Raw genomic sequence first — 21,795 nt, 5'->3', positions numbered from 1 at the left:
CGACACCCAAAACATTTTTTAGGAATCCCTCATGTGTTTAATATAGAATATAGTAAAACTCGGGCCACCGTAAAAGATACGATACACTTATAGACAGAAACTTATCAAATGCATAATGTCATGTTGTACACCAGTGTGAAAGTCCAATGAGTTGTAGCACCATAGTTGTCTTTCTTGTAAATCCATCACGTATAAGACTCAATGCTCAGCAGTTTGATAGAGTGTAGGAATCAATATCTGTGAATCGATACAATATATTAGAAATCGATAGACAAATCGTGTTAGGAATGTTAGGCCTAAACCTTGGACAAGAGGTTTGTTCACTTACCTTTTCACTTGACCAAAAGTCGCCGCTGTGATCATCATTACCCCAGCATGGTAGTGCATCTTGAAATCCAATGGTGTATGGCTTTCGGCGGACGTAAGTCTGTTGAACAAAAGAGTGATAATAGTAAGGTTAAAACATGAAGCAACAAGAGTAAATAAAAAAAGGAAATAAACAAATAAGAGTACTGATATACCATAAAATAAAGGGTGATGATGCATCTAGTATTGTTGGTTGCATTGCTTTTAATATACATGACAAAATCGGATATAGTTTGTTTGCAACAAATATGAACTTGTTAACATACATACCCATGGCATACATAAATATATAACTGATAGTGGTTTCATACGTACAAAATTATTGATAGTGTTCTCTTCTACAAATTCATCTTGCAGCCGATTAATGTTCTCCTTGAGCACTTTGCAGCGTTTTCGCCTACCTTTTTTTGTGAATGTTCCACTAACATGAGCAAAATATTTAGTAAACGACATTGAAATTGCTTTCTATAGTACACAACACAAATCGAATATACGTCATAAAAGAGGTAAATGTTGCAGAAACTAGTCACGAAGTTTAGAAAATATACGCTTGAATCACCATCGTTGGTCGTGTAGTTGTGGTCGTCTCCTTCATTGCCATTGCCGGTCGTCTAGCTATCATCATCTTCTTCGTTGACATCGTTGGTCGTGTAGTTGTCGTTGTCTTCTTCCTCGATATGGATACCCCGCTTTACGATGAAGCAGGTTATATGTTCATTTCATGAACACGTCATTCTAAAGACATCATTGGTTCTTTTGTTCCTTAATCACGTAGCAAAGTAAAGTGACACTCTCCTAAACTTGTGCGACGTGTCATTCATATATAAAGAAAATATTGTTTCACCTACCGCCCATTTTCAAAAACTGCATGCAAATTAATTGCATTGTGCATTAATTAAATAAAAAAATATCATTTCATCTGACTTTTAAAAAACTAGTCAACGTGATATGACATATCAGTCTAAACATCGTGTCAATTTGTTTATTATTTTCTTTTCTGTAATTTATGAATCAATCATTGTGTACATCGCGATAGTACATACCGTTCATATTGACAAAGGTCATAACAACAAATCACAATAAGACAAATATTGTTAAATTATGAAACTTAAAGTATTATGGTTGTAAGTCGATTTGTATTTATTAAGTTACCTAGATTTGTATTTATTAAATTACCTAGATTTATAGTCTAAACAACGTCTTGATTTGTGTGATAAGTTTAGGTGGGGGAGTGACCAAACCCCACCCATTGTCCAAGTCTAAAACCCTAATTTATTTAACATGTCTTCCTCTATCTTTTCTGCGGCAAAGCAACTTCTTTTTCTTCTTCTTTCTCTTAATCCTTCGTCTTCTTCTTATTATTATTTTTCTTCTTTGTCTTTCTTGTATTTTTCTTTCTTCTTTGTTCTTCTGTGTTTCTTTTACCTTTGCTTGATGGATGGTGTTTGATGTTGATACCGTAGTTGTTTCATGCTGTGCAGAAAGATCTGTATAATCTTTGATGATGATTATAGTGGTTATCTTCTATAGATACATCGATATATTCATGACACATACGACTATGGTGTATTTATCGTGAAGTATATCAAAGCTTACGCAGAATATAACGACCATAATCATCCTTAATCTTTGCCGCCATACCGGAGCAAGCACAAATATTTTGCATGATAGACATGTGGGTGCTGATGACAATCTATTTGATCTATTCCTACTGTTGGAATCTCAATCGTTCGCAAACCATACTCTTCAGTTGGAAAAATATCTGCCTTTTCTTCGATATACTTCATGACAAATATGTTAGTCATGCGGGCTGTATCTTCTCTGCCTATTGGGATCCATAACTTTATCTGCTGCCAATATACGTCGTGACAAAAACTTGCAAACAGATAAGGACCTCCATTGGTAGATAGATTTGCCTTCAATCGTTCCCAGTGACTAGCGAAGGCCACTAAATAAACTGAAAGTGTTGATGCTGATGATGATGTTGATGATGTCTGTTTCGAAGCACATCACTATTTGGACGTGGGTTGATGCTGATGATGATGTATGTTTTCTTTTATGCTAATGATGGTCATGTATTGTATCTAAGCCAAACCATTGGTCATGATGTATTGTAACTAAATACTTATGTAAATGAATATGATTGTAATGTATCGTTAAAATTATTTATAATAACGAGTGCTAAATATCTTATGACTGTTACTAAGAATGCTAACGATTACAATGACGTACACTAATGAAAGTTAAATACTAAAGCGATAACGATTTATACTAAGGAATACAAATTCCTGCAACAATCATTACTTATAAATGCAAACAATTACAATGATTTACAATACTGAAAGTTGAATACTAAAGCCATATTGATATGTAGTAAGGAATACAAAATCTTGCAAAGATCATTACTTAAGAAGGCAAATGATTACTACGATTTACAGTACTGAAAGTTAAATGCGTAAGCGATAACGATTTGTACTAAGGAATACAAAATCGAGCATTGATCATTATTTAGAAATGAAAACGATTACAATGATTTACAGTACTGAAAGATAAATGCTAAAGAGATAATGATTTGTACTAACGAAGACAAAATCTTACAACGATGATTACTTAAGAATGCTAAACATTTCAATGATTTATACTACTGAATGATAAATATTGAAACGATTGTAAACGATTTTAAACCATTTACTTCATTTAATTGTAGACCATCTAAAATGAACTTAGCATTATCTTGCCTTATATTAATTCTAGACCACCAACCGATCTTTAGGAAAACCACAAATCGCAGGGCAACACTAAGGCCGCAACGCCACAATATGTTCCCACGCCCAGGTCTATAACATAAATATATTAGTAAGACTATATAACCTTCAATAATTTTTTCTTTCTACTTTTTTATTTTTATCAGTCATTGTGTAATTTGAGATAAGATAAATTGTTGTACATGTATTGTATCTGAATCATTATACCAGATATTGTCACAAAGTGATATACACAATGACGTCTGTATCGGTCAAGTTGACTTGATTTGTTCTTTACTAAGTGATGATGCATTAAATACACATAATCTTAATACATTTTTATTATATAAATGCATCATTTATAGGTTTAGAACCCACACTTAGATGCATATAGATATCATTGAGCTACGGTTCGAATTTCGTTCGAATCGGACTTAAAACGAAAAAGTTATTGCATTTATAGTAAAGCAGGTCAAACCTCGGGGAAAACCGGGTCATTTCGGATCCAAATCGCCCATCTGGGCCTTGGATCTGGGCGAAAACACCCCAATCCGATCCACACTCCGCCCCAAACTCGTTTTTAAAGTATTTGCTAGAAACTCCTCCAGAAAAGAGGCGCCCAGCTATTAAATATATTTTAATCCTCTTTCTGGAAATTCCAGAAAGAGGGCTATTCGTTTAAATAGAAAGAGACACCCAAGAGAGGGGCGTCTTTGCTTGGGATTTCGTGCCCTAGGGGCCCGATTCTAGCTCCCTCATCCTCTTCCCTAGCCGTCCATGACATCCTCCTTCTTCCTCATCCGTTGGAGTCCAGAGAAACGCAGCTTCATTGGAGTCGCCACTCCTTTCTCCCACGCTTCTTCTTCTTCATGTCTTCCTTTTCTTCTCCCCTTGCTGAAACTAACGACCCATGTCTTCTTGTTTGCAGGTAGCAGCAACATGGAGGGCACCAGCTATGGAAGGGGTGTTGTCTACCCCTTCCCAGCCAGCCGGCCCCTACCTCCATCTGGCCTTCTTCGCCATTCCAGCACGCCACACTCGGTTCCATCTCCATTTTGCCCCTTCCAGCAAACCTGCAGCAAAGAGGTGTTAGCCAGCACCACTGAGGGTTCCTTCGGCGCAAATTTGATGCAAAGTCTGCTCACCCACTACCCCTCCATTCATCGAACGACCAGATTACAGTTAGTCTTCCTTTTCCCCTTCTTTTAGTATAAAACCTATATGCGTGTTTTTCTGTTTTCTGTTTTCTGTTTTCTGAAAATTTTGTGTGTTTTCCTATTTTTACAGCCTTAGCATAGTTGTTAGTGCTTGAACCAGCACTGTTAATTGTTTTTAAGATTCCATTTAGACTTAATTTGTGTCTTGTAGATTGTAAAATCCACTTATGTTGTTAGCGCCCAAACCGGTTGGACTGGTTCCAATCGGCTGGAGCTGTTTAGTCCAACATCTAGATTTGGTTAAATAACAGAAATTAAACGGATTGTGTTTGTTTTAGAATAATTTAAGAAAGCCCAAAATCGGGTGGACCTCCTCCACCCGATTTAGGCATCATAAGGTGAGTAGTTCTAATTGTAATTTTTTGTTTTAACAGCATGTAGGTTGTTGGTAATTGTTACTTAGTGGTTAATTAGGGTGTTGTAGTTTAGATTTGAATGTGTGTTAATCAGAACCACACTGGAGTATTGCTTATAAGCTTTGCACAATATCTGATTTGTGCATTTTGATATAGTGGACGATTAGCCCTGTTGGGTATAGTTGTTAACAGTAGCTGACGTGTGGACTATAGATGCTATTAGGTTTGTTATCATGTCTAACTGCTAGCCTGAGGTTGCATGTTTTTGTAGAACCAATTAGTTGCATTCCCCTTCTACTCGATTTTAGTTTTTGGCATTTTGAAGTAATTGGAATAGGTAATTGAGTAGGTTATGCTAAGTACTTGCATTAGGTTAGTAATGTTAGTAAGTGATTCGTTTAATCTATATTTGTAGGCTAGTTTTATTTAGCTGGTCATTTGTATGCATAAGAGTATTTTAAGTTAGCATTAGTTTCTAGTTCTCATAAATAGCATAGGCAGTTAGCTTAGATTTTATTTTCTTAACATAATGAGTTGTATTTTCTGTTATTTAGTTTGTTTAGAACTATGAATGACTGGCATTACAGGTATTTTGAGAAATAGTGCAAACATTAAATAAGTTCAAGTGAATAGTGTACTGAAGTAGAAACCCAGTTTTTGCATTAATTTCCGCTCATTACCTTATGTGCAATAGTATGAGTTTTCTTAAAATTACTATTTTATGCTATTCATTAGGGTGTTAACTGCGTGCAAACCAAAAATCAACTCATTCCGAGTTGATTTGGTTTGCCTTTTTAGTGTTTTGCAAAATTAGGTTTTTCGCGATTTTAGATTTCGGGTCAAACGGTTCTAGAAATTATATCGAACTTGAAATGCTTGTATCCGGAGTTCTTGAATAAGTTTTTCAACTCCGTAAAATCTGACAGACTCTTGAGTCTGTTAGAAAGAGAACAAAAGAGAAATACTTAGAATCGGACTTAGTCTGCCCCTTCATATGTCCTGTTTGCAAAAACCTCTTTGAATTTGATTTTGCACTATTTAGAGACAAAACAGTCATTTATCTAGTTGCTCGATTTTACGTAGTTTTTAGTATTTCCTAGCAAATAGTTAGTGAATTAACAACAGTTAGACTAGTTAGAGTGTATTTAATTAGTTAGTTTAGTTAGGAATCATAGTTTTAAGTTTTTTTTGTTTTTAATTGTAGTTTAATTTCGTAATTAGTTCAGAGATAGTTGTAGATGTAACTTAGAATTAATTATTGACTCCATACTGACTCTTTATTTTCATGTTTTAGGTTGATAAGTTAGAAACAAATCTACAGGTATATTTACGATGCGAAGTGCAGATGCATGTATGGTGAAAGGATAGAATTACCCCTGGCGATCTGGAGAAGACTTAGCAACCTGTTTTAGTTCATTCTCATTTTAAATTATCGCTTGATTAGGAATGTAATGTTAACGTAGTTGTAAACAATTGTGATATTAATAAATTGAAGTTTTAGATATAATGTGAATGTATCCCGTTCCCTGTGGATTCGACCCGTACTCGCCACATTCGTGGAAAGTCGGTGTATTATTACTTGATGGGTGATTTTCCAAAACATTTCAACGATGAAATATTGTTTTAAAATAAGCACTTACAAATACACATCACTAAGTCTAAACATTGTGTCGATTTATTTATTGTTTCTTGTCCACCATTTTCGAATGTCATTGTGTAAATCATGATGGAACGTATCGTTCCCTAGGACAAAGCTCATGAAGGAAAATCACAATGGGATATTCAAACAGATTTGGCTCGATTATTTGATGAGTTTAGGTGGGATAGCTTTACAGATCGTGATAAAACACCTTCTATAAAAAATAAATCATGATCTCTTATATACAACTAATTGCAAGCCAATCATGATCTTTTATAAAAAACAAATGTGATCACTTTTATTTATGAAGGCCGGACATTACAACGATCTGTTCAGTGGCACTTGTGTATTATAATTATTAAAAAAAAGAATTAAAGAATTAAATAATGTCACATTACAAAAAACAATTATAGAATTATGGTGTGACTTTTAGCAATGGTATTTTTAAAACATATTTTTATCGTTGAAATGGTTTAGAAAATCGCCACCTAAGTAATAATATTGATTTCCCACATAAGTGGTGAGCTGGATCGATCCACAAGAAACAGAATATACTCACATTAAAACTAAAAACTGCATTTCATTGATATTGCACTTGTTCAATTACAAAAAAATTTACAAGGAAAAATAAATTAAACAAGAACAAAAAGAAGCCACGCAGTGACTTAACCCTGCAAATACAAGGGTATTTTCATCATTTCTCTTGCTGCGACAGTCAATCACTGGGACTAGATGCTCTTAACTTGCAACTTAATATCACTTGCACGACAAAAATGAAGTTAGTAAAACTATTTATAAAAATCAAAATAACTATCGCTAAATTAATTCTAAAAGTAATCGCTAATCTAATTTTTCGTAAAACGAGAGATTACCAGAGCCAATTTTCTAAACTAATTATCCTAATGCTACAATTAACTCTGGACTATTATTAGAAACCTAATAAAACACTGAAACTCAAAATGAGATAACTTACGTAAAATCACAAATGACTATTTTGGCCTTGCGCCATACAAAACCCTCATTTTTGATAGGCTATCGAAAAATGATTCGTAGATGGCCCAAATAAAGTCTGATTGAAGTGATTTCTGTTGCGTTGAGTTCCTGACAGAATAAAAAATTCAGTGAAACTTTTGAATCCTGAAAATCACTCCGAGAACTCTATATATAGGCATCACAAAATCAGACAGAAATACACGATAAGCCTATTTTAAAAATTAAATGATGCAAAGGGAAAAACTACGTGAAAAATAAATCCTAAAATACTAATTATCGAACTAAAACATATACTTACTAATTCTAAATCTAAGCAAACTATTATCCTACAGAAATTACTAATTGCAACAATGAATCCTATGCTCGCAATGCGGCGAACCCGGCTAGATACGTGGTTCTAGTCAGATTCGACGTATGAGTCAAAATGCATTGCGACGAAAGACCAAAATGTGAATAAACCCTAATCTAACTACTCTGCACGAATTAGCTTCCTACATACTAACTAAGTCAAATCAAACATGGACTGAAAATATAAATCTGACCGTTGTGTCAAGTTTAGGAGAATACCCACAATCGATTAGAATGAACCTAGACGATTTGTGAGGTTTGAACAAAACTAACTCTAGAACACTATTAATCACCAATTATAGTTAATCTCAGTTACCTATACTACTTAACCTAAGGCATACTACTGATGAACAGGAAAGAACTTGCTGAATCTAAAATTATTAGCAGCTACTTCCTACTCTAAATTGCTACACAATTTGAGAACCAATTAGAAAGGAGCTATATTGAACAACATTAGTAAATAGTTAACTAATATAACTAATATTTGACTAACTCATACTAATTTAATTCATTCTACAGAAAAATAACAGATCTAACACTATTACTAACAGCAATCCAAACAGCTATGGACATTTAGTTTGCACAAAATATAAAACGCCTAAATTGGTTGAGGTGAAACCCCCACCTAAGCTTATGCAAAATCAAAACTCAACAACCTATATTTATATCCGACTGAATTAATCAACTAATCTCTCTTAAAACTAATTAAACCTATACTTAATACAGAATTCTACCACACATTACATCATGTAAACTATTGCTAGCTACAAAGACCGAATGCAATAAACAGACTTCAAATACCATATGCATACTAAAACTAATCTACCGTCTAAGCAAAAACCATCAAGTAACCATCCAATTGTAAATTAATCCCACAAATTAGCATATACCTTATTGAATCTACTACTAACACTTAACAGAAAAACAAAGAGCTAATAAGTGGATCTATTTTGCTCAAACCACCTAAATCAGGTAGCATCTATCTACCCGATTCTTGCAACTTGAACACAATTCATTATAAACCGACAATCCACGCATCTACAATATTAAAACTCATTAAACATACCCAGAATACTTAACTAATTTTTATATCCTTTTTCTGAACTAAGTGCTAAACTAATTGGCGTCAGCCGGCTAGAACAAGCCTAGCCGGTTTCTGCGCTAGAAGGGAAAAACTGAGTTTAAAATCAGCAAAACGCAAAACAATATTAAATGAACTACCTAAATGCGATTTACAGTGTTGGTTTAAGCACTACTCCCCTAATCCTAAGGCTGTAAAATAGAGAAAAACACGCAATCCACAGAAATTATCAAGACACACACAATAGGTTCAAATCTAAAGAGGGGGTGTGAAGAAGACTTACCGTAAGCTTCTCCGGCAGTCCGAGGATTGAGATGGTAAGGGGAAGAGATGGTTCACGCTGAGGAGAAGATGCCTCCCACGCTGCTGGAAGCTTCAATGGCCATAGGTTGCTGCTGCTGCAACTGATTTGGCTGCAGCCATGCTGTAGATGCCGAGTGATGGGAAGAAGAAACCGGCTAGAGTCTGATCATTCGTAGGTTGCAGATGGCGCAACCAGTGGACCAAGCACTCCACGATGTTGCACCTACATAGAACAACACACAAAAAATACAACAATTAACACAACAAAGTAAATGGGGGATGAACAGGAAGAAGAAGAAAGAATGGCGAGGAAGAAGAAGTTGAGGTCCACGGTTGAGACGGCCAACCGGCTGGCGATGGAGAGTTTAGGAAAAGAAGGAGAAGAAGAACTAGAGGATAAGAAGAAGAAGACGTTGGGGAAGAAGGAGAGGAAGGGGAGGGGCACACTAGGCGGCGCCTTTACCAAGACACGAACAGTGATTTAGGGTTAAGGCATGGCCTTTATAAGCAAAGCACCTTTTTCTGGAAAATCCAGAAAAAGGATTAAAATATACTTTATTGTTGGGAGCCTATTAGGTGGGGGTTTTTTAGCAAACATTTTTTAAAAAACGCAAATGGGTGGGACTGGGTTGGATCTTGGATGTTTCGCATTGATCCATTGCTCAATTTGGCCATTTGGATCCAGTTTAGTCGGCTTCGCCCCGAGGTCTGACCCGGTACACTATAAGTGTGATATCTCTCTCGTTTTAAGTTTGATTCGAACGGAATTTGAATCATAGCTCAATGACATCTAAATGCATCTAAGTGAGGGTTCTAAACCTATAAATGATGCGTTTATGTAATAATAATATGTTATATCTATGAATAATTTATGCATCATCAAATTACAACAAAGAATTATAGAATTACAACAAATAATTATCGGGATAAAAAGAATCACTATCGTTTATTCAGTGGCACTTGACGAATCATATGAACTATGACATACAAAACGTCTCTTTTTTTTTCTTGGTGGACTCTCTATCCTCGGTGGCCGCTTTGTTCCTTCGATCTTATTATAAACACTGGTCATCATCTCTACCAGTGACAACATTTGTCTCCTCAAATTGCTCATCTCTTTCTGTAACTCTTTATTCTCCCTCTTCAACATCTTGAACCTTGTGTCAGAGACTACGTTCTCTTTTGTGAGTTGTGTTTGATCCTCATCGTGTATTGTTACTAAGGTAATCGTTATTGTAGCTGGAGGGAGATGATGGACGTGTTTTCTATGCTGGGATGCGACATGAAGGGGGACAGGAGGGAGGCATGGGTTTCCAATATTCTCAATCTCTAGATTTCGATGCATGGGTTCCCAATATTTTTGAAAATAGTTAGGATCATACTGTCATTCTTTATAATCATACGTTAGGGCACGGACACCTCCTTTGTTCCAGCTATCCAATTGTTCCCTGTAGCATTCATGCCAATTCATGTTCCTGGCCCCACCATTATTCATTTTCCTTCTGACTTCCACAGCCTTCTTTGGGATAGACTGTTCCAAGCCAGATTGTAGAAGAACTCGACTACCATGCTACAACTCAGCTTCATAATTGCTAAATAACCAAATATCGCAGTCAGACAGTCTCGCACCCTCAGCAACAATCTCTTGCTCCTTGTCCTCCCCATTTCCATACAGTCTCCACACAACCTGTACATTGGAGATTATGGTTTAGGTATAGATGATTATTCATTCTAATTAATGCTAAATATTAAAATTATTTATAATAACGAGTGCTAAATATATTACAATGACTGTTACTAAGAATGCAAATGATTACTACGATTTACAGTACTAAAAGATAAATGCTAAAGTGATAACGATTTGTACTAATGAAGACAAATTCTTGCAGCGATGATTACTTAAGAATGCTAAACATTTCTATGATTTATATTACTGAATGATAAATGCTAAACCGATTGTAAATGATTTTAAACAATTTACCTCATTTAGTGCAGACCATCTAAAATGAACTTCACATTATCCTCCTTGACAATTATTCTAGCCCACCGATCGATCTTTGGAAAACCACAAATCGTAAGGCCACACTGAGGTTGTAACGCGATCATATGCTCTCATGCCTAGGCCTACAAAAACAATATATTAGTAACACTATAACCTTCAATGAGCTTAGTCTATAAGTACTAAATATGTAATAAAAAAATACCTGAATAAATGGCCAAAACCCCCTGACGATTTTCGTACCCTTACTCGCACGGTAAAGTTGACTGTACAAGTGTGCGAACATAGCAGCACCCCATGTATAGTTGTCGACTTCATCTAAGTCTTCCAGGAACTGCAACCACAAGTAACTTATTCTCGAACCAAAACAATCGGAAAATAAAGTAAGACCAAAAAAATAAAGAAGGAAGCCGCGCAACTCTTGGTCAGCTCTTTCAGATGCACATGTAACGAATCGACCTTTTCATTTATTATGAAAATAAGAAACTTTCATCGATGTAGAATTGCTTCCACCAGAAATACATTGACTTCAGTCATCCATCGACATTCCTAGAAGGTCCATGCACTTTTTCCTTGCGTTATAATTTGAATCCTGTAATAGGACAACACTGCCATGACACTTAAGGTCAGTAATTCGTGTCACATCTTCTAGGGTCATGGTGATCTCAAAAGAATCAATCTAGAATGTGTTTGTCTGATGATTCCACTTATTTACCAGGTGGGTCATAATGTTCCAGTACGTTTCAAAATAATGCTGGTCTAGAAGGCCGCCGAAGTGCATATTTCGTAATTGATCATTATGATATTCACTCAGTTGTCCATACCACGACAGAACTACAGGCCACTGACACCGCCCTCTGAGCTTTTCACCTGGTGCTCTACTTCTCTTCTGACCTTCCTGTAATACAAAATAACATATTATTCATATCAATTGTAAATTAGTCACATTTGTACTTCTACACCTCGCTCTAGATAGTAATCGCTATAAATAATAATCGTTGCACACACACTATCACAGTAATCACTAACACAGTAATCGCTATACATAGTAATTGATATCACAGTAATCACTATACATAGTAATACCTATCACAGTAAATCATTCACAGTAATTGCTATACATTAATCGCTATCACAATAATCGCTATACATAGTAATCACTATCACAATAATACCTATCATAGTAAATTGTGACAGACATGATCGATTTGCATACCTTGGTCATAATTTTCTTCTCTTCATCCCCTCCCTCCATCCTCTGCTTTTCTTGTTGCTCTGTCGCATCCCATTGCTTTTCTACTTCTTCCGTCCTTCGCTCCATCACCTCTCTCCTCTGCTTTTCAATTTCTTACTTCCTTTCCCTTTCCGTCTCTTCCTCCTCGAGCTTCTTCCTTTTTCTTTCCTTCTCTTCCTCATCCTTCTTCTTCTTTTGCCTTTCCTTCTCTTCCTCATCCTGATGCTTCTTCCTTTGCTTTTTATCTTCCATCTTCATCATTTGTCTTTCATTCTCTTCTTCCTCCTCCTTCTTCTTCAATTTCCTTTCCATCTCCTCCTCCTCCTCCTTATTCTTTTTTTACCTTTCCCTCTCTTCTACCTCCCTCTTCATTTGCCTTATCCTCCTTTGCTTTTTAAAATATTCATGCATCAGTTGCCTTTCCTTCTCTTCCTCCTCCTTCTTCTTCAATTGCCTTTCCCTCTCCTCCTTATTCTTTTTTTGTCTTTCCCTCTCCTCCTTCTCATTCTTTTTTTGCCTTTCATTCTCCTCTTCCTTCTTCATTTGCCTTTTCCTCTCCTCCGCCTTGTTCCTTTGCCTTTGCTTTTCGTTCTCCTCCTCCTTCTTCCTTTGCTTTTCCTTCTCTTTGTCATCCTTCTTCTTTTTCATCATCTTTAGTTCTTCCACATTCTTCCTTTGGTCTTTAACCTTAATATCTGATAGATTATCCTCCGCATAATACAATTCCAACGCTTTCTCCCTTTTTTATCATTCTCAATCTTCATTATATTATGGTACCTTTCATAACGCTCATATAAATATGACTGGCGGATAACTTCTCTAATATTCATCCCATAGAACGTCGAGGGATTTTTTGTCTGACGAGCTTTAGACATTGCTAACCTACACACCACATAAATTTAACTGCATCATTATATGTTACAACCACCTCCCCAAGTATATAATAATACAAATTATCCCATTTGTTACACAATCACCAACATTACAAATTGTCGCAATATTTGGCTTCATAAGTAAACATCGTTGTAAGATTTAGCAAACTTAAGTACAAATCGAGGTAACTTTATAAATACACATCTTTAGTGCTTTAAATGTATAAATTGTTGCTGCTTCAAACTTACAAATCGTTGTATAAATCGAAACCTTCATAAGTACATATTGTTGTAACGTTTGGCTTCATACGTATACATTGTTGTACGATTTATCAAACTTAAATACAAATCATGGTAGTTTCATTAAATCATTAATGTTTCAAACGTATAAATTGTTCCTACATTGAATATACAAATCATTGTAGAAATATAGCCTTCATAAGTACACATCATTGAAATGTTTGGCCTTCAAAAGAATAAATCGTGCTAACTAACTATTTTTCGACGCTCAGAAGGTGGATAGGTACAAATTGATTTGTTTCAATATAAAATAGGTGTTATTTAGCATGAATAGTAAAACCAGTTGTAAGATTTAGCATTCATATTTACAAATCAATTTGTTTGGATAATGAAACCTTGGTAATTCGACAGTGGAGGAAAAACACTCAGAAGGTAGACGCAGCTGATGGTGGCAACGATGTTGTCGCTGCGCAGACAACGACAAAGGATACTTTGGCAGCAACAAACGACGGAAAAGGGTGCTCTGGCGACAACAGACGATGACAATGGGTGTTCTAGTGACAACAAAAGATGGTACAACTGCTACTCTGGTGGCAGAAAATGACAACAAAGTTTGTGTCATCAAAGGTATCTCTGTTATAGTAGATGGTGCAAAAGTTTATTGCTTAAGGTGAAAACAAAACATTTGGACTACAAAGAGTTAACATCATTGTCAAACTAGCGTTTCACTTTTCTAGATGGAGGATCTCGAACCGTCATTTTCCTTTTTTGTGAATAGAGGACATTTTTGTCATCTTTTAGAACCATCATTTCATGACAAGAATGACGGAAAAGGGTACTTATGTCTTTGCAATCATACAGGATAACGATGCTAAGTGATGCTGACAAACATGAGGATACGAGCCACACGTGTTTACATATGTGGCGTTCATTGGGACCCCAAACACGCGATGTAGCTAATGGTCGTCTTTGGGGTGGTGGGATATAACATGCCTCGGGTAGACACAAAACATCATCCGAAGCATCCATAAATGTGTATTATTTATATTCCACCCTCCTGTTACGAAAAAGAACAAGAACGAAAGAAACAAATTTTAAAAAAAATGCATCGATGGGCATGTCAATTGAGGGTGGTGTATGTTCTCCCCTGATGATTCACTGAATCCCACGTCTGTGTTCGGGGGGGCGAATGAGCGCCACGTATTTATGCACATGGGGCTCACATTCCCGTGTATGTTGACATAACTTTTCATCAGACTCTGGTGTTGTTGCAAAGACTTAATCATCCTTACTTGCTTTTCTTGCCCTGAAATGACGGTTCGAGGAAATGACAAAAATATCCTCCATTCAAAAGTTATGAAACTACGGTTTGAGAAAAGGACAAAAAAGTCCTCCATCCAGAAAGTTTGATGTTAACTATTTAAGGTGTAGACGTTCGCTATTCATTAAACTCTTGCGCCATCTGCTGTAACAGTAGCTCCCATTGTCAACTCAAGCTTTGCCTTTGTCTCCAGTCGAGGTTTCCACCTTGTTTTGTATTCTGTTTTACAACACATTGTCGCCTTCTCATGCTTGCCTTGTGTTACAAAACATTCTCGTGTCTTCTCTTCATTTTCGTTGTCGTTAGGCATTATGGAAGAAATCAATGATGCACAAACCTTCCAACCAGTGCCATTAATGCATCGTGAGTAGCTTTCCATCTCATCATGCTATCGATGAAGAACGCATGTCATCTTGTGTGTCATTAAGGCATTGTTTTGTTACTGCAGGTAGATCTTGTTCTTACGATGGTTGGAAACTTATCGATATTTGTAAGACGCTGGGACTTGTTGACAAGAATGCTTGTTTACAAATGCTAGGAAGGGCCTCCAACCAATCAGGTATCCTACATTCACTCATTATATGCTTTGTATCTCAAACTGCTGTACTAGTGTGAACACTACAAATTTTTCAAAATTTTGCAAATATTTCTTTTTTGCCCTTGGCCCCATTTTTCTGAGGATACTGAGTCAATTTCAATCTAAATTTCAGTTATTCTTCGAATTTACTGAAATCAAAATCCATTTTCTATATATAACTCAATTTTGGATCCAGATCCAGTGTTAAATCCAAATCTGAGCCTCATTATCCGAATTTTAAATTAAATTTATAGAAATACCAAAAATAAATTCTAAAAGGGCTCAGGCAGCCGATCTGGTATCCATTTGGATCCATTGTCTCATATTTCTCAACTCGAAGTCCAAAAACTCGAATATCTCTGCAAATTCTGGATTCAAACCCGTTGTTTGAGAAAATTTCAAAAACTTTCTCAAAAAACTCCTCTTTTTGTAAAAATATTCCTCCAAAAAATACAAAAAATTACTTTTAGATCTTGCCTAGATTTTAGGATTTTATTCCCAAAATAACAAAAAAATTAGAAAAAAATACAACGAAAAAGAACAAAGTTTTTAAAATTTAAAGAAAATTTCAAAAAGGTAAAGTTTAAAACCCTTTTTAAAAGAAAACCTTTTCTTAACGCATTGTTTTTGAAAAATCAGAGAATCTGGCCATCTCTCTGTCTCACCCTCCCTTTGGAAGCTTCTCCATCGCGCCTTCCCCCGATCGATCGATCCATCGACCCTTCATCTCCAACAGAATCCCCATCCTTCCTCAACCCTCTGATCGCCTCATCTTCCTTCATCCACCCTTGATCCCCAACTGCCATCCCCTCCTCTCCTTCTATAAAAAGAACGCAGGGAGGAGCCCTGAGGATCATCCATCTTCGTGTTATTATTCCTTTGAATCCATTTTCAATCTCCCCATCTTCTTCTTCTGCTGCTCAGTCGCTCTTCACCTCTTTACCCATCCTTCAGAATTTCAATAGAAGACCGAACCAAAAAGGGGAACGCCCTTCTTCAGAACTTCTGCAAGCCAGATCCTTCTTTCAAGTACGAATAGAATATCTTCACGGTAGAACAAAGGGGAGCTTCCCATTTTCGTTTCAAGACCCCTGCGAAAACCAGGTAAGAATTCCTCTTCCATTTTTGGATTCCCTGTAAATACCTCCTTACTTTAATTTCGGCTTTTCTTTGTTTTTTTTCTCTTTCTTTTAATGCACCCATGGTGAGATCGATCCGCATATAGCGGAATCGATCTACCAATTGCAACATCAATGGAATAGTTTATATTCCAACATCTCCTTCTATTTTTTTTTTGTTTATTATTCTGTTTATTGTTTTCTCATTTTTTTTTATTTATTACCTCTCGATGACTGATTTCCGCTTTAATCATCTTCTCCAAATTCCTGTTCTAATTATGCTTCAGTCTCAATTTATTGTTTCAGAGAATCACCAATGAATAAATGATCCTAGATCGGATATGAAAATCCCTGATGTCGAAGGTATGTCAATGAATCGGTTGATGTCGCGCAAACATGTATTAAGTTAGAGGTAGCTCAGTCCATTGCAAAGCCATTGTCATCGTGTGATCACTTCAGCAGGTGATGATCTAGAGTTGTTTGATAAGTGTATATGGGATTCCTGATTCCCTGCAAAAGAAGAAGATCTGGTTTAAAGATTAAGCATCCAATTTACTGAGGAGGTCATTTCAACTCCTTGGCACTGGGTTATTTTTCATTGCATCTCATTCATTTTCTTTTTTTTCTCTCTTTTTTTTTATATACGTTATTTTTTATTGTAGCTCAGTGTCCTTCCGGCATCATACCTTGTTTCTTAAAATCGAAGTTCATTCGATTCCATTACATTGCTAAGTGTTTGTGATTATTTCATAGTCTGCCAGAATATTCATTATCACATCATCTTTTAGATCAATCCTCTTGCATCGCATGTCTACTGCCTGATATAAGCATCAACATTAAACTCTTATAGGAACCAAGTTCATATGAAGGTCAATTCATAAATTAAGTTGGTAACCCTCTGACATTTGATACAATGTCCTTACAATTGTGCATATCAGATCTTGTATATTGGGTGAACTCATGGTCCATTAAGAGTTAATCAGATGATCGTAGGCCTGAGAATTCGTGCTTTCCCAACTCTGCATTGAAAGAAGAATTTGATAGCAGAGGCATAACATCATTTTTTTTTACCTTTCATGATGATGTCCTTTATATATCCACTCCTTGTCCTTATTTCATTCAATATACATAGGATTTTGTCGCCTCACATCTACCAAGCTTGAGTAATACCCATGGTTTCTTTGGGTTTTCTTTACAAATAAAGTTCGAGTTTGTAGCCGGGACTACATTTTCTGTTTAGGAGTTTTAATGCTTTATAGTGTTTGAAGCATTGGGAAGTTCACAAGTTGAGTTTTGAAAGCTTGCCTATAAGAAAATCGTGATTGATGAAGGCATTGTCATTTTTTTTAGGGAAAAAGGTAGCATAGGCAACATTCCTTGCCCATTGTATATTCTGCTTTTTCATCTATTAGCTTATATTTCATCGATTCATGATTATAATGTATGTCACCAGTGCAATATCATCTCCAAACAGGCTTAGTAATTTACTGGATTTGGTCACTTGACTCTCTTAGTGAGTGAACATATGAATTGTTTTGTCATGGTCAAGTATGGTTCATCATTTGGTTATACAAAGATCACTTTAACTGGCTGTAGAGTTATCTTGTTTCACTGTGAAATGTCCCAAGGCTTTCTGAAAATTAGTTTGCAGTACAATGTGTAACTACCCTGGGAAATATTTTTGGAGGAGTCAATTTGCTACTCGACCATGTCACACTTTAAGTAATCGTTTGGCTTGATTAATCCATTGAAGTCGAGTTGCTAATAGATTTGTTTTGCAGGTCCAACCTGCCACTCCATATTCAAGCTTGTGAAATCAATTTGTTACCCACTTTCTGTGTTAAACCTGTAAAACTGATATCAGTTTTGTTCCTCAAGTTAAAAAAAAACAAAACATATATATATATATATATATATATATATATATATATATATGTTGTGTGGGTTCGAATCACCAAAGTCTGGCTAAAACCTGTCCTGTTGCAGTTTGATTGGTCATAATTAGAGATGGTTTATCATATTGCTGAAACTGTGATTCGAGAACTCGGAGTATTAAGTGGATCAAGCTTTGTTGAAGTCGATTTGTCACCTAATTGATTGATTGATCTGCAGATACAGATCAGTATCCATCCATTAATACTTGCATCCCATATTGGACTGAATGTTCATATTTCAGCAATATCCACCTGTTGTAGATGAAAATACATTGTCAAATTTAACATGACTGGGTCTCCTTGCTGAACTACTGTTTTATTTTATATCAGGTTTGTGCTTTTCTGCAAATTGTTACAAGTTAAACTTATACTGTCAAGAATTTCATATAATGTATGTGTTTGATGGAATATATGTATCCAGGTTGTTTAAGTCTCCACTATTGTTGATCTAATCCATTAGCAAGGGAGATGGTTACAGGAAAAACGTGGTTATCGCAAAAACCAGGTTGAATGATACTTCTGAGGTTGCTCCTTGAGGACATCTACTGCAACTAGGCCACAAGCCATAGTTGACTGAAAATATGATATTCCCTATGTCCACTTTTCAGCAAGCAAAAAGACTCTTACTCCTGTTAAATAGAAGAATCAATTCCTTTGAAAGCAATATTCATGAACCCCTTTGCAACCCACAGTATCTGCACCTAGGTACATTTCTTACCAGCTACCACACATTGCTACTTCAATCACAACTAGCCTAGCCTTGCATTATCACCCTTCATTCAAGCATGGCAATGCCCACCTAGCTCCAACCACTTGTTGCACAACAGTACCCGCCATCTTTTGTATAGGTTCACTTTCACGACTGGTGTACAAACCTCATTTTGTTGGTCACTATCTACAACTACATCATCTCTTCTGCACATATATGTATTTCATCACATTTTCACACACACACCCCTTTTTGCACATGTATCTTCTGTATTTAATCATATATGTACATTCCATACTAGCATATACTTTATTTCACTAGCATCTAGCAGCATCTGTACATAGCCACATTAAAAAGATTACTTGTACATTGCCCATCTTCAGCACATCGGTTCACTGGTGCATATCCACATTGCCACATGATGTATTTATTAGATGCTTTGTATGATGGCAATGCATTGGTATAATTACTGTGACATCTGTCTACTAACGCAGCAGCTGCCATCTCTACTACTATTATGATTCCCTACACCATTGCCACCTGCATCAATACCCCATTAGCTGCAGTATCTCACATTTCAAATATGTACATTCCATTTTATGTTCCTCATTCTTATCAGCATTCCAAAATTTTGAATTCAGTATGCTATGTTATGGTCTTATTCTCATTTTTTGTTTTCTACTATACACATGCATACAATAGGCACTATTCACTCTTGCTACCCATATTGCAGGCCAACAGACCCTGCTGCATACTCACTGCCTTACACAACACATCTCATTACCTTCCATATCTGGCTACCTCCGCATTCTTCCTGTCCGTTGTAAAACAATATACCTCTTATAAAGGAGTATTTGTCCAATGTATTATTACAAGTGTATAGGCATCATTTCACTAACATAGGCATCATATCTAGGTATATATATACATACAATTTTTATTTTGGCATAAATAGAATATTTCATATATGTATTCCACATTAGAATAGTTATATTCATATGCATTTACGTTCCTTTCTACATATAGTCTTTTGCCCTATACTAACCCTTTTGCAGGAACGCATGGAAAATCCAGGCTTCTCTTCTTCATTAGAAATCTTGATTGTCATAATTCCATCCAATGATGTAATAGCTAGATATAATGAGAATTTATATTCCTTGCGCTAGATTAGAATGTGTGATCATGTACACTTTCTAGAAATGCTTATTTCATATCCTTTTATCTTTTATTGCAAAATTTCACAAGTGGGAACACGAATGGCACATGCATCATTCTAATAGGAGGTGATTAAATCCTAAGTTGACGATTTACATCAATGGCCATAGTCAGGGTGTGAACAAAACTTAGGATTTTCATCTTTTATGGAATAACACTGGATCCTCTTCAAAAATCATCATATTTTAAATATTTTCTTCTTTTATTAGAGTTTAACTTGAAATTTACTCAAAATATATATCAATGTCCATAGTCAGGATATATTGAGAGTTAATTTCATTTTAAAACTCTATAAAATCACCAAAATATGTTTTATTCTTCACCTGAATTCAAATATGATTATTATATAATACATTCAATGACCATAGTTAGGGATGTATTATATTTTTAATCTTATTTTAATTCACTGAAAGAATGAAATATGTTTTTTTTCAAATCCAATTTCAAACTTTTTAAATTCATTCATCATTTAGGATAGAATTGCATCATATTTTCAATTTTCTTTTTCAAAAATCCAAGTGATCTCGGATATCAAATCTTCAATTTCTATTTCAATTCATTCTTCTATCTTATTTCAAAGATTCAAATTTCAAAGTCCAATTTGACTTTGAAATTTCAAATTCATTTTTTATATTCAAAATTCCATTTCCAAATTTCAAAGTTCAATTTAACTTTGAAATTCCTGATTCATCTTCTAACTTCAAACTTCAAAATCAAACTTATTCTTCATCTGCAAAGTTATACCTAAAGATTGAGTCTTGATTCTCAATTTCAAATCATAGTTTTTGAGATTGATTCTAAAAGTCTCAAAATTCGATTTTTCTTAAGTTTTAAATTCAATCTAGGTTTTCAAAACCCGATCCCTCTTCAAAAGTCTCATTTCAGATCTTTAAAAGATCCAAATTCCACCTTGGGGTTTAAGTTTAGAACCCAATTCCACTTTTGGATCCAGATCTTCAAATCCAGTCTCCATTTTGAATCCCAGACTCCGGATCCAATTCAATTTAGGATTCCAGACTTCGGATCCAAATCAATTTAGGATTCTAGATTTCGGATTCAACTCCATTTTGGATTCCAGATTCTGGATCCAATCCAATTTAGGATTTCAGATTTTGAATCCAACCCTATCTTGGATCTCAGACTTCGGATCCAGATTCCATTTAGGATTCCAGATATCGGATTCAACTCCATTTTGGATTCCAGACTTCGGATCCAAATTCACTTAGGATTCTAGAATTCAACTTCATTTTGGATTCCAGACTTCGGATCCAGTTCAATTTAGGATTCAGATTTTGGATTCAACTCTATTTTTGGATCCTAGACCTCGGATCCAATTCTATTTAGGATTTCATATCTCGGATTCAATTCCATTTTAGATTCCAGACTTTCGATCCAAGTTCCATTTTCATACTTCAGATCCAAATCTATCTAGCATTCCAGATTCAAAATTCAAATTCAAAACCCATTTTTGACTTTGAAACTTTATTTTCCCTTTTTTATCTCCGCTTTAAAAATTCCCCTTTTCTTTA

The sequence above is a fragment of the Nuphar pumila genome, chromosome 16, assembly GCF_984573655.1.
Source record: "Nuphar pumila chromosome 16, dmNupPumi1.hap1.1, whole genome shotgun sequence".
In the NCBI taxonomy this organism is placed as follows: domain Eukaryota; kingdom Viridiplantae; phylum Streptophyta; class Magnoliopsida; order Nymphaeales; family Nymphaeaceae; genus Nuphar; species Nuphar pumila.
The sequence above is the reverse complement of the archived record's forward strand: the minus strand, read 5'-3'. Positions refer to the sequence as shown.